The sequence below is a fragment of the Ornithorhynchus anatinus genome, chromosome X5, assembly GCF_004115215.2.
Source record: "Ornithorhynchus anatinus isolate Pmale09 chromosome X5, mOrnAna1.pri.v4, whole genome shotgun sequence".
NCBI classification, from domain to species: domain Eukaryota; kingdom Metazoa; phylum Chordata; class Mammalia; order Monotremata; family Ornithorhynchidae; genus Ornithorhynchus; species Ornithorhynchus anatinus.
Genome location: NC_041753.1, coordinates 26,115,167 through 26,127,619, shown reverse-complemented (window position 1 = coordinate 26,127,619; position 12,453 = coordinate 26,115,167). Strand labels below are relative to the sequence as shown.

General features: G+C 47.7%; 1 non-coding gene across 1 annotated transcript; it reads right to left on the bottom strand.

The window, feature by feature from the left end:
* Positions 1-11,598: 11,598 nt before the first annotated feature.
* LOC114808374 lies at positions 11,599-11,736 on the bottom strand. Its single transcript, XR_003756221.1, has one exon. It is a non-coding gene; the product is annotated as a small nucleolar RNA SNORA7 (small nucleolar RNA).
* Between the last annotated feature and the right edge of the window lie 717 nt (positions 11,737-12,453).

The window sequence follows — 12,453 nt, the reverse complement described above, 5'->3', positions numbered from 1 at the left end:
AGACGGACAGACGAGAACAATGGCAATAAATAGAGTCAAGGGGAAGAACATCTCGTAAAAACAATGGCAACTAAATAGAATCAAGGCGATGTACATATCATTAACAAAATAAATAGGGTAATGAAAATATATACAGTTGAGCAGACGAGTACAGTGTTGAGGGGATGGCAAGGGAGAGGGGGAGGAGCAGAGGGAAATGGGGGGAAAAGAGGGTTAAGCTGCGGAGAGGTGAAGGGGGGGCAGTAGAGGGAGTAGAGGGAGAAGGGGAGCTCAGTCTGGGAAGGCCTCTTGGAGGAGGTGGGTTTTAAGTAGGGTTTTGAAGAGGGGAAGAGAATTAGTTTGGTGGAGGTGAAGAGGGAGGGCGTTCCGGGACCGCGGGAGGACGTGGCCCAGGGGTCGACGGCCAGATAGGCAAGACCGAGGGATGGTGAGGAGGTGGGCGGCAGAGGAGCGGAGCGTGCGGGGTGGGCGCTAGAAAGAGAGAAGGGAGGAGAGGTAGGAAGGGGCAAGGTGACGTAGAGCCTTGAAGCCTAGAGTGAGGAGTTTTTGTTTGGAGCGGAGGTTGAGAGGCAAACACTGGAGGTGTTTAAGAAGGGGAGTGACATGCCCAGATCGTTTCTGCAGGAAGATGAGCCGGGCAGCAGAGTGAAGAATAGACTGGAGCAGGGCGAGAGAGGAGGAAGGGAGGTCAGAGAGAAGGCTGACACAGTAGTCTAGCCGGGATATAACGAGAGCCCGTAACAGTAAGGTAGCCGTTTCGGTGGAGAGGAAAGGGAGGATCTTGGCGATATTGTAAAGGTGAAACCGGCAGGTCTTGATAATGGATAGGATGTGTGGGGTGAACGAGAGAGACGAGTCAAGGATGACACCGAGATCGTGGGCCTGAGAGACAGGAAGGATGGTCGTGCCATCCACGGTGATAGGGAAGTCTGGGAGAGGACCGGGTTTGGGAGGGAAGATGAGGAGGTCAGTCTTGCTCATGTTGAGTTTTAGGTGGCGGGCCGACATCCAGGTGGAGACATCCCGGAGGCAGGAGGAGATGCGAGCCTGAAGGGAGGGGGAAAGGACAGGGGCGGAGATGTAGATCTGCGTGTCATCTGCGTAGAGATGGTAGTCAAAGCCGTGAGAGCTAATGAGTTCACCGAGGGAGTGAGTGTAAATGAAGAACAGAAGAAGGCCAAGAACTGACCCTTGAGGAACTCCAACAGTTAAAGGATGGGAGGGGGAGGAGGTGCCAGCGAAGGAGACCGAGAATGACCAGCCAGAGAGATAAGAGGAGAACCAGGAGAGGATGGAGTCCGTGAAGCCAAGGTGAGATAAGGTATGGAGGAGGAGGGGATGGTCGACAGTGTCAAAGGCAGCAGAGAGGTCAAGGAGGATTAGAATGGAGTAGGAGCCATTGGATTTGGCAAGAAGGAGGTCATGGGTGACGTTAGAGAGAGCAGTCTCGGTAGAGTGGAGGGGACGGAAGCCAGATTGGAGGGGGTCTAGGAGAGAATGGGAGTTAAGGAATTCTAAGCAGCGATTGTAGATGACTCGTTCTAGGATTTTGGAAAGGAAGGGTAGTAGGGAGATAGGGCGATAACTGGAGGGGGAAGTGGGGTCAAGAGCGGGTTTTTTTAGGATGGGGGAGACGTGGGCATGTTTGAAGGCAGAGGGGAAGGAGCCATTGGAGATTGAGTGGTTAAAAATAGAAGTTAAGGAAGGGAGGAGGGCAGGGGCGATGGTTTTAATAAGGTGAGAGGGAATGGGGTCTGAGGCGCAGGTGGAAGGGATGGCACTTAATAATAATAATGTTGGTATTTGTTAAGCGCTTAGTATGTGCCGAGCACTGTTCTAAGCGCTGGGGTAGACATAGGGGAATCAGGTTGTCCCTCGTGGGGCTCACAGTCTTAATCCCCATTTTACAGATGAGGGAACTGAGGCACAGAGAAGTTAAGTGACTTGCCCACAGTCACACAGCCGACAAGTGGCAGAGCTGGGATTCGAACTCATGAGCCCTGACTCCAAAGCCCATGCTCTTTCCACTGAGCCATGCTGCTTCTCGTGCGAGGAGGGAGGAGATCTCCTCTGAGGATACTGCAGGGAAGGATGGGAAAGTAGGGGAGAGGGTTGGTGGGGTAGAGGGGAGAGGCGGAGGGGTGACTTTGGGGAGCTCAGACCTGATTGTGTTGATTTTTGTGATGAAATAGGTGGCCAGATCATTGGGGGTGAGAGATGGGAGAGGGGGAGGAACAGGGGGCCTAAGGAGAGAGTTAAAGGTCCGGAACAATTGGCGGAGGTGACGGGCATGGGTGTCGATGAGGGAGGAAAAGAAGTTTTGCCTGGAGGAGGAGAGGGCAGAGTTAAGGCAGGAAAGGATAAATTTGAAGTGTGTGAGGTCGGCTTGGTGCTTGGACTTTCGCCAGCAGCGCTCAGCAGCTCGAGCATAGGAGCGTAGGAGGCGGACGGAGGAGGTGATCCAGGGCTGTGGGTTAGTGGAGCGAGAGCGGCGGAGGGAAAGGGGTTCGAGAGAGTCGAGATGAGTAGAGAGGGTGGAGTTGAGAGCGGAGACCCGCTCGTCGAGAGTGGGAAGAGAGGACAGGGCGGCAAGGTGAGGCGAGATGCTATTGGAAAGACGGATGGGATCGAGAGAGCAGAGGTCTCTGTGGGGCAGTAGCGAAGATTTGCAGGGGGAGGGAGTGTGAGAGATGAGGCAGGTGAGAAGGTTATGGTCATAGAGAGGGATTTCAGAGTCGGTGAGGGAGGAGATAGTGCAGCGGTAGGAGATGACGAGATCGAGGGTGTGACCGAGTCGGTGAGTGGGCGCCGTATGGTGTAAGAGGAGGTCGGCAGAGTCGAGGAGGGATAGCAGGCGGGCGGCAGAGGAGTCGTCGGGTACATCCGTATGGATGTTGAAGTCTCCAAGGATCAGAGTGGGCAGAGAGAAGGAGAGAAGGAAGGTGAGAAAGGGGTCTAGGTGGTTGAAGAAGTCAGAGGTGGGACCGGGAGGGCGGTAGATGTCAGCGACAAGTATCTGGAGGGGGTGGTAGAGGCGAATGATATGGGCTTCGAAGGAGGGGAAGGAGAGGGAGGGGGGAGGAGGGATAGTGCGGAAGTGGCAACGGGATGAGAGGAGGAAGCCGACGCCTCCTCCCTTACCGGTGAGTCTCGGGGAGTGGGAGAAGGAGAGGCCTCCGCCGGAGAGAGCAGCGGCGGAGACCGTGTCTTCGGGAGTGAGCCACGTTTCTGAAAGGGCGAGGTGGAGGAGAGAGCGGGAGAAGAAAAGGTCATGGACAAAGGGTAGCTTACCTGTAATAGAGTGGGGGTTCCAGAGGCCACACTTGAAAGTAGCTGTGGGTGCAAGGGGGGGAGGAGGGGAAAGGGCGGGGGGAGGGGAGGGTTTGGATGGGAAGGAAGTGGCGGGGCCCTGGACAGGGAGAGGGGGATGAGGGGTAGCGGTGGGACAGGAGGACTGGGATGGGGCGTGGGTGGGGAAGAGAGAAGGGGGGAGGGGGGGAGGAGGTGGTTTGGTGGGGGGGAGAGTAGGGGGAGGGGGAAGAGGGGTAGCGCTGGTAAAGTGGGGTTCTAGGGCAGGGGAGGGGAGGTGGGGAGGAGGCAGAGGAGAGAGCGGGAAAGAGCTGAGCAAGAGAGGGGAAGGGGAAGGGGAGGATAGGAAGGGGCGGGAGGGAGGAGGGTGGGAGGAGGGACATGGTGAGGCCAGAGAGGTGGGTGGCAGCACTGACAACAATAAACAGTAACAAACGAAATCGGTAATATAGCAACATGATACAGTATGATACAATACAGTAGTGTTAAAAAGCGGGTGATGACCAGGGTCGGGGGTAGGCTCGATTAAAGGCCAACCTGATCAAACTCAAAGTCAGGTGGCTGGTGAGGCCAGAGAGGTGGGTGGCAGCACTGACGACAATAAACAATAACAAGCGAAATCGCTAATATAGCAACATGGTACAGTTAGATACAATACAATAGTGTTAATAAGCAGGTGATGACCAGGGTCGGGGGATGACTCAACCCTACCCAATCAGACTCAAAGTATTCCTTTAGTATTCCTTTAATCTCCTCACCCAAACAAAGCCTCAAGATTCAGTCCTGGGTCCCTTTCTATTCTCCATCTAGATCCACTCCCTTGGAAAATTCATTCAGTCCCTTGGCTTCAACTACCACCTCTATGAGGAAGATGTCCAAATCTACATCTCCACACCCTGATCTCTCTCCCTCTGCAGTCTCGCATTTCCTCTTGCTTTAAAGACATCTCTACCTGGATGTCCTCCCGACATCTCAAGCTTAACATGCCCAAAACAGAACTCCTTATCTTCCCATCTAAACCCTCTCCTCCCCCTGACTTTCCCATCACTGTAGATGGCACCACCATCCTTCCTGTCTCACAAGCCCAGAACCTCGATGTTATCCTTGACTCCTCTCTCTCATTCAACCCACATATCCAGTCTGTCGCCAAATCCTGTTGGACTCATCCTTCACAACATTGCTAAAATCCGTCCTTTTCTCTCCATCCAAACTGCTACCACGCTAATGCAATCACTCAATCTATCCCACCTGGATTACTGCATCAGCCTCCTTGCTGACCTCCCAGCCTCCTTCCTCTCCTCACAACAGTCCATACTTCGTTCTGCTGCCCGGATAATTTTTCTACAAAATGTTCAGGACATGTCACCCTGCTCTTCAAAAAGCTCCAGCAGTGGTTGCCCATCCACCTCTGCATCAAACAAAAACTCCTCACCATTGGCTTTAAAGCAGTCCACCACCTTTCCCCCTCCTACCTCACCTTGCTACTCTCCTTCTACAACCCAGCTCGCACACTTCATTAATTCAGTTGTATTTATAGAGCACTTATTGTGTGCAAAGCACTGTATTAAGTTCTTGAGAGAGTACAATACAACAATAAGCAGACAATAATAATAATAATGGTATTTGTTAAGTGCACATTATGTGCCAAGCACTCTTCTAAGTGCTGGAATAGATACAAGGTAATCAGTTTGTCTCACTTGGGGCTCAAAGTCTTAATCCGTATTTTACAGATGAGGTAACTGAGGCACAGAGAAGTTAAGTGGCTCAGGCAAGGCCACACAACAGAAAAGTGGCAGGGCCGGAATTAGAACCCACATCCTCTGACTCCCAAGCCCGGGCTCTCCCTGCCCACAACTAACTCACAATCCTGAAAGGGAGATGGATATTAATATACATAAATAAATTACAGATATATACATATGTGCTGTGGGGCTGGGAGGGAGGATGAATGAAGGGAGTAAGTCAGGGCGACAGAGAAGGGAGTGGGAGAAGTAGAGAGGAGGGTTTAAGTCAGGGAAGACTTCTGGGAGGAGATGTACCTTCAATAAGGCTTTGAAGTGGGGGAGAGCAATTATCTGACTGATATGAGAAGGGAGGGTGTTCCAGGCCAGAGGCAGGATGTGGGCGAGAGGTCAGCGGCGAGATAGACCAGATCGAGGTACAGTGAGAAGGATAGCATTAGAGGAAGCTAGTGTGTGGGCTGCGTTGTAGTAGGAGAGTAGTGAGGTGAGGTAGGAGGGGGCAAGGTGATTTAGTGCATTAAAGCCAATGATAAGGAGTTTTTGCTTGATGCAGAGGTGGATGAGAAGCCACTAGAATTTCTTGAGGAGTGGAGAAACATGGCCTGAACATTTTGGAAGGAAAACGATCCAGGCAGCAGAGTGAAGTATGGACTGGAGTAGATAGACAGGAGGCAGGGATGGCACCAAGGAAGTGGATATATTAATCAAGGCAGGATAGGGTAAGTGCTTGGATTAATGTGGTAGCTGTTTAGATGGAGAGGAAAGGGCGAATTTTAGCGATGTTGTGAAGATAGAACTGACAGGATTTAGCCAATATGTGGGTAATGCTAACGTTCTCAGTGTGCCTCGATCTCTTCTATCTCACCTTTGACTTCTCGTCCACATCCTGCCTCTGGCCTGGAACATCCTCCCTCCTCAAATCCAACAACTACTCTCCCCTACTTAGACAAGCAGCATGGTATAGAGAGGCAGCATGGTGGAGTGGATAGAGCACAGGCCTGGGAGTCAGAAGGTTAGGGGTTCTAATTCCGGCTCTGCCACTTGTCTGCTGTGTCGCCTTGGGCAAGTCACTTCACTTCTCTGTGCCTCAGTTACCTCTTCTGTAAAGTGGGAATTGAGATTGTGAGCCTCACGTGGGACAGGGACTGTTTCCAACACAGTTTGTTTGTATCCACCCCAGCGCTTAGTACAGTGCCTGATACAGAGTAAGTGCTTAACAAATACCACAATTATTATTATTACTTCAAAGCCTTATTTAAGGGACATCTCCTCCAAGAGGCCTTCCCTAAGCTCCCCCTTCCCTCTTCTCCCACTCCCTTCTTTCACCATGACTTGCTCCCTTTGTTCTTCCCCCCCTCCCAGTCCCCAGCACTATGTACATATCTGTAACTTATTTATTTATATGTCTGTCTACCCCACTCTAGACTGTAAGCTTGCTGTGGGTAGGGAATGTGTCTGTTCATCATTGTATTGTACTCTCCCAAGTGCTTATTACAGTGCTCTGCTTTACTAAGTGCTCAATGAATACGATTGAATTCATTCAATCGTATTTATTGAGCGCTTCCTATGTGAATAAATGAAAGCCATTCCATCTACCCTGAGCCTCTGGTCTAGTCAGAACCATTGTGCAAAATCTCCAAAATTTAATCTAATCTCCAGGTTTGAATTTCCCGCTATCTGGCTAAATGGTTCTTAAAGGCCGGTCTAGGCAGCCCAGAAGAGGTATCCCAGTGGCCTGGCCTCTAGCCTTGGCTACCTCAACCCCCTAGATCATCCAGGAAGCCCCTTTGTGGAAAAACAGTTCCTGGGGACAAAACAGCCTTTGTTCTATGACTTTGGGAGCACAGCTTTAATGTTGCTGTAGCATGGAAACTGGGTGTATGCAGCTGCTCTTTCCTTCTTTTCAAGTAATCATTTCCACATGTCCCTTGTCCCTGCTAAAAAGCAAAGACACCAAACACCCTCTGGGCTCACAGAATTTGACCACCCACTTTGAAAAGGACCCTGAAAAGCTAAAGGGGACTGAAAACTGTCTTCAACAGTCTTCATTTCAGGATAGCTCCAACAGTGATCTCTGGAAATTCATCGTTCATGGTCGACTGCACTGAGATGTCTCCCAGAGAGTTCTGTGGGATGGTAATCAGGTCCTTAAGGAACAATTCCAGAGTACTACTGTGGACTTGCAAGAAACTGTACAAGAATTGGTTGGCTCAAGATAAGCTGAAATTTGGATTTCCTCAGCAGCATGATTGAGTCATGGAAACAATAAGTCACCCACTGGGGCAAGGAGAGTACAATATTCCACTGGATGGAAAATATTAAAGTAGTGTTTAGATGAAACTGGCTGCCGCCATTGCCATCCCCTGCTAAAACAAATGCTATACAAACACAACTTGCCTTTGTTTCCTGTGGCAGTGTGAATAACAACAATGCTGGAAATTCTGATGACATTTCCATTCCATTCAGGTTCTGTTCCAGGCATTTTGGGAAGATGGAGATAGTTCTTTTTACGGAAAAGGCGAGATGTCCAGGTTCCCCACCAATGTTCTCTTTGAGAGCTTTTGAGCTTTGGGAGAAAGAAGGAAGAGATAGAGAGACAGACACGTTCTATCTAACTCCTCCCTCTCTCTCCTAAAACTCAAAAATATGGAGACAGAGAAACGGAGACACATAGAGAGCTGACCTCTATGGTTGAAGATGACACTACTTTTGAGAAAATCTAATCTGTGTGTGAGAATGGCTGTAGAGATCAATGTACAATCAACAATATTCACTATTATTCTGCGATACTATGTTTCTTCTAATGAAGGCCAGGGAACCAGTGGGGAATGGCATACTAAATCGGGCTAGGAATGGGGGAGGGGACACTGATGAACAGTCAAGACCTGTGAATGCTTTTGTGGGCAAGTGACTACTGAAAGTGTTTTAGATGTGTGTAAATGGTGATTTTTGAAATAATGATATTAGTAAGGGACAGCAGGGAGGGAATTCTTAACTTTAACAGAACCAAATTTCCCTCAATTCACTTTAGGTTTTATTTTCTCATTAACCACAAACTTAGTGATGAGGCCATCAGCCATACCATTATTGGCCTGACCAATTGTCTATCATATGCAAGATTATGACCCAAACTATGGCAACAGGATGATTGGAGGAACCATATGATGACTCCCCTCTTTCATATCCATCCTTTTATTGAAGATAAACCTTTCCCATCTTGATCCTTGAATGGCTTTTTGCTCTGTTTCTTCAGCCTGTCAGCACTCTCCCCACCTTCAAAGCCATCCCAAAATCATATCTCCCCCAAGAAGCCTTCCCCAACTAAGCCCTCATTTCCCCTACTCCGTCTCATTTCTGCATCATCTATGCACTTGTATTAGTACCCAGCAAGCACTTTCTAGTCACCCCACCCTCAGCCCCACAGCACTTTTGTACATATCCATAATTTATTTTAATATCTGTCACTCCTCTAGACTGTAAGCTCTCTGTGGGCAGGGACTGTATCTACCAAGTCTATTGTATTGTACTCTCCCACTGCTTAACACAGTGCTCGGCACACAGTAAGTACTCAATGAATTCCATCGATTGATGATTCTGGCTTGAATTTAGGACATTTCCTTCTTCCAGGTAAGGAGAAGGGAATGGTTTCAAGTGAAGCCCAAGAGACTGTGTATTCGCCAAAAAGTCCTACTACTCACCTAGTTTAATCCTCCTCCTGCACTGCCCCTTTTAAAGCAGTTATTGCCTTGGCTATTCATCAGTGTCCCCTCCCCCATTCCTAGCCAATTCAGTGTGCCAATTCAGCCCCACTGGCTCCCTGGCCTAGAAGAAACACAATATCACAGAATAATACTGAAAATTGTCAAGTGTTCAGAGACTGCCATGAACTGGCCAGGAAGCTATCAGCTGGGCCTGAATATGGAGATCCCATTTAACCATGCAGCACTAACTCACGGAAGCTTCTTCCAAAGAGAAGACACAAGATCAAATGGCTCAGCATTTTCCTTCCTTCTGAACAATGCCCCCATCAAAAGGAACCCTCCTGCACTCTCATGTGTCCCGTCCCCCTCCCCCGTTATTCTGCCTGATATACATAGAGAAGCAGTGTGGCTCAGTGGAAAGAGCACGGGCTTTGGAGTCAGGGCTCATGAGTTCGAATCCCAGCTCTGCCACTTGTCGGCTGTGTGACTGTGGGCGAGTCACTTAACTTCTCTGTGCCTCAGTTCCCTCATCTGTAAAATGGGGATTAAGACTGTGAGCCCCACGTGGGACAACCTGATTCCCCTATGTCTACCCCAGCGCTTAGAACAGTGCTCGGCACATAGTAAGCGCTAAACAAATACCAACATTATTATTATTGTTATGCTGATTAAAGCTAATGAGACACTGAACTGCCTCCAAAAAATGGTCAAAGTACATTTTTTTCTAATGATTAATTAAAATACAAGACTACTTCTCATTCAGGAAGTACACCTGCAATTCCCAATGATCCCAGTGTCCATTCAGCTCTGGATTTGGGAAGGTGAATCTCACAAGATGATGTACAGTAGTAATAAGAATTGAGTTCCACGCCCATGAAGACGATCTGATGTCATTCTTTGACCAAAGAAAATCAGAGCTGAGGGCAGAACTGCTTATAATATTGCATAACTTCCCTGAGAATCAAGCACATCAGCCGAGATATCCAAAACAGTAACTATTTTATCAATCTGCTTTCAACTATTTACTTGTCAGCTTCTGCAGCAGCTCTTCCTGCTCCCAGCACTACCTGTCCACTCTTGGAACTTTCCTAACTCTTTGCAACTCTTTTCTAACTTTCTTGAAAGAAGGCGAGCAGTTGCTGGAGGAGCAGTGGGAAGGTTGCAAGACATTTTGATGTTAAATAAATAAAATGCTATTAACATGCAAATAGTTACTTAAATCAGTATCTACTTGAGTTAATAGCTTGGTCACTTTTTATAATGGGACCTCAGCATTGTGTAAAGAATGGGGGGGGGGGGCGGGCAGATTGCCATGTGACAATATATCGGGTTTCAGGTTCGAATTGATAACAGAATTTTCAAGGGTCATCAGGTAGAAAGGGTCTTCAGAATTTCCCTAGAGGAAGTGTTTTTTCAGACATAGCAATGAATTCAATAGCATATTGTTAAAGTTTAAATTAAAGGCAGGGACCTAATGTAATGGATAAAATACTGGACTGGGAATCAGAAGATCTGGTTCAGTCACTAATTCACTGCAAAATCTAAAGGCAAGTTGAAAACATCTTATGGGTTCTGCCTGTTTCTTGATAATGCTAAAAATATATGACTCGAGGGCCAATTGACTTATCTTTCTCCCAAGAAACTGATGTTAATTGTCATTGTTAGATTACAAATGCAGGACACAACTCCCCTTTTCCTTACCCACTCTCTTCTGGTTTCTTGATCTGTATGAAGGGCATAATATCTGCATCCTAGCTAGGTTCATTTTTTATGAAAGGCTATATTGATTACAGGTGCATAGGATGATTGTGGATGTGCTATCAATCAGGGGTATGTTTTGTTGAAAACTACCCTTCCTGCTCAGTACCTATCTTGCTCTAGCACTGAAACAAAAGTGATATAATCATCATGGCTCTAAGGGGAGTTATGCATGTAAATCCCCACAAAACCAGATGAGACTTCAGCCTTAAATATTTATCAGTAACCATTACATTGGAGCAGAATAAGGTTTCATGAGCTCCAAAGTTCTTTTGAAAGTAGTAAATTGGATTGTACAAGAGAAATCGGGCCACACAGCCTTGCACATTGGAGAAAGATGTATTGGCCAGGATCGACAGTTGTCACCAGCCAGACAACTGAGCACTTACCTGGTCCTTTTGGGGGGCGGGGCAGGGGGAGGCAGTATTTGTTAAGCGCATACTAGGTACCAGGCGCTGGAGTCGATAAACATAATCAGATTAGACACAGTCCTTGTTCCACACTGGGGTCACAGTCTTAATCCCCATTTTAGAGATGAGGTAACTGAGGCCCAGAGAAGTGAAACGACTTGCCCAAGGTCACACAGACAAGTGGCGGAGCCGCGAATAGAACCCAGGGCATTCTGACTTCCAGGCGCATGCTCTATCCACTTAAATATGCTGCTTCTTGAGAGTGATGTGGGGTGGAAGACTCAGGGGGAGACTCCACACCTACCTTGGGAGGGAGCACTGATACCCAGCCAAGCACTTAGATCAGTTCTATACACACAGTAAGTGCTCAATAGACACTACTGATTGATTGATGGAGGAGACAGACATTAATTCAAATAAATAAATAAAGATCGAGAGGAAACTCCAAGATACTTGGCTTAAGCCGCCAAGTCGTTTCTGACCCACAGTGACACCAAGGACATGTCCTTCCCATAATGCCCCGCTCTCCATCTGCAATCATTCTGGTAAAGTATCCAGACAGTTTTCTTGGTAAAAAATATGGAAGTGGTTCACCATTTCCACCTTCCGCGCAGTAAACTTGAGTCTCCTCCCTCGACTCCCTCCTGGGCCGCTGCTCCCCAGCCTGTGTGAGTTTTGACTTGTAGCAGATTGCCTTCCACTCGCTAATCACTGACCAAGCTAGGAATGGAATGGGTAGGCCTCTGTTTGACTCTCCCTCCTGTAGCCGAGACTGGTAGAGTAGTGGAAACTCTCCAGGTACAACCCTGAGAGGGGCCCAAGATACTTAGAAGAGAGAATTTCCTCCACCTTTTCAAACCTAGTCTTCTCAAAAGATAATTCTCTTGGGATCTTTCAAGTGCTTTAAAGCAGGATAAGCATTGCGATACAAACTCAAACCCAGAAGCCTACAGCCTTCTGCATCAGAGTTGAGTAATATCAGCTGAGTCACTTCCTTCTGCTCGAACGTTTTTAAACACAAAATGACAGTCAGTGATAACACATCACTTACTGTATCACATTCATATTGCTGTTATCCAATAATAGTGATGTTGCTTGAGTAGCCAGGGCATGCATAATACTTCAGCAAGATTAACTAGGTTATTATTTTCACTTGATTTTTAAAAATGTTTTCCAATATTTTTTGTGAGCTATTTATCACTATAACAGAGAGAGACTGAGGACTTTTTCCTATGCAGTCCTATTTCTATATTCACAGAGAAGTGAAGCAACTTACCAAAAATCACAGTTTATGAGTTTCTAATTTACAGCCTAACTCACTGAATGTTTTGTCCTCCACAGCATGCAGGGTTGTTCCAGTAATGGAAAAAGAAGTCCGGAGGTTAGTGTGAATGCCATCAACCCACGAGGGATTGATTTGACCAGGAAATTTGAAGAAACAAAATCACCTGTCCCTTGAACTTTTCAAGGTGTCAAAAAGGGGCAGGGTGGAATGTGAAAATAGCACTGGAATGGGCCTGGTTTGGAGAGGCA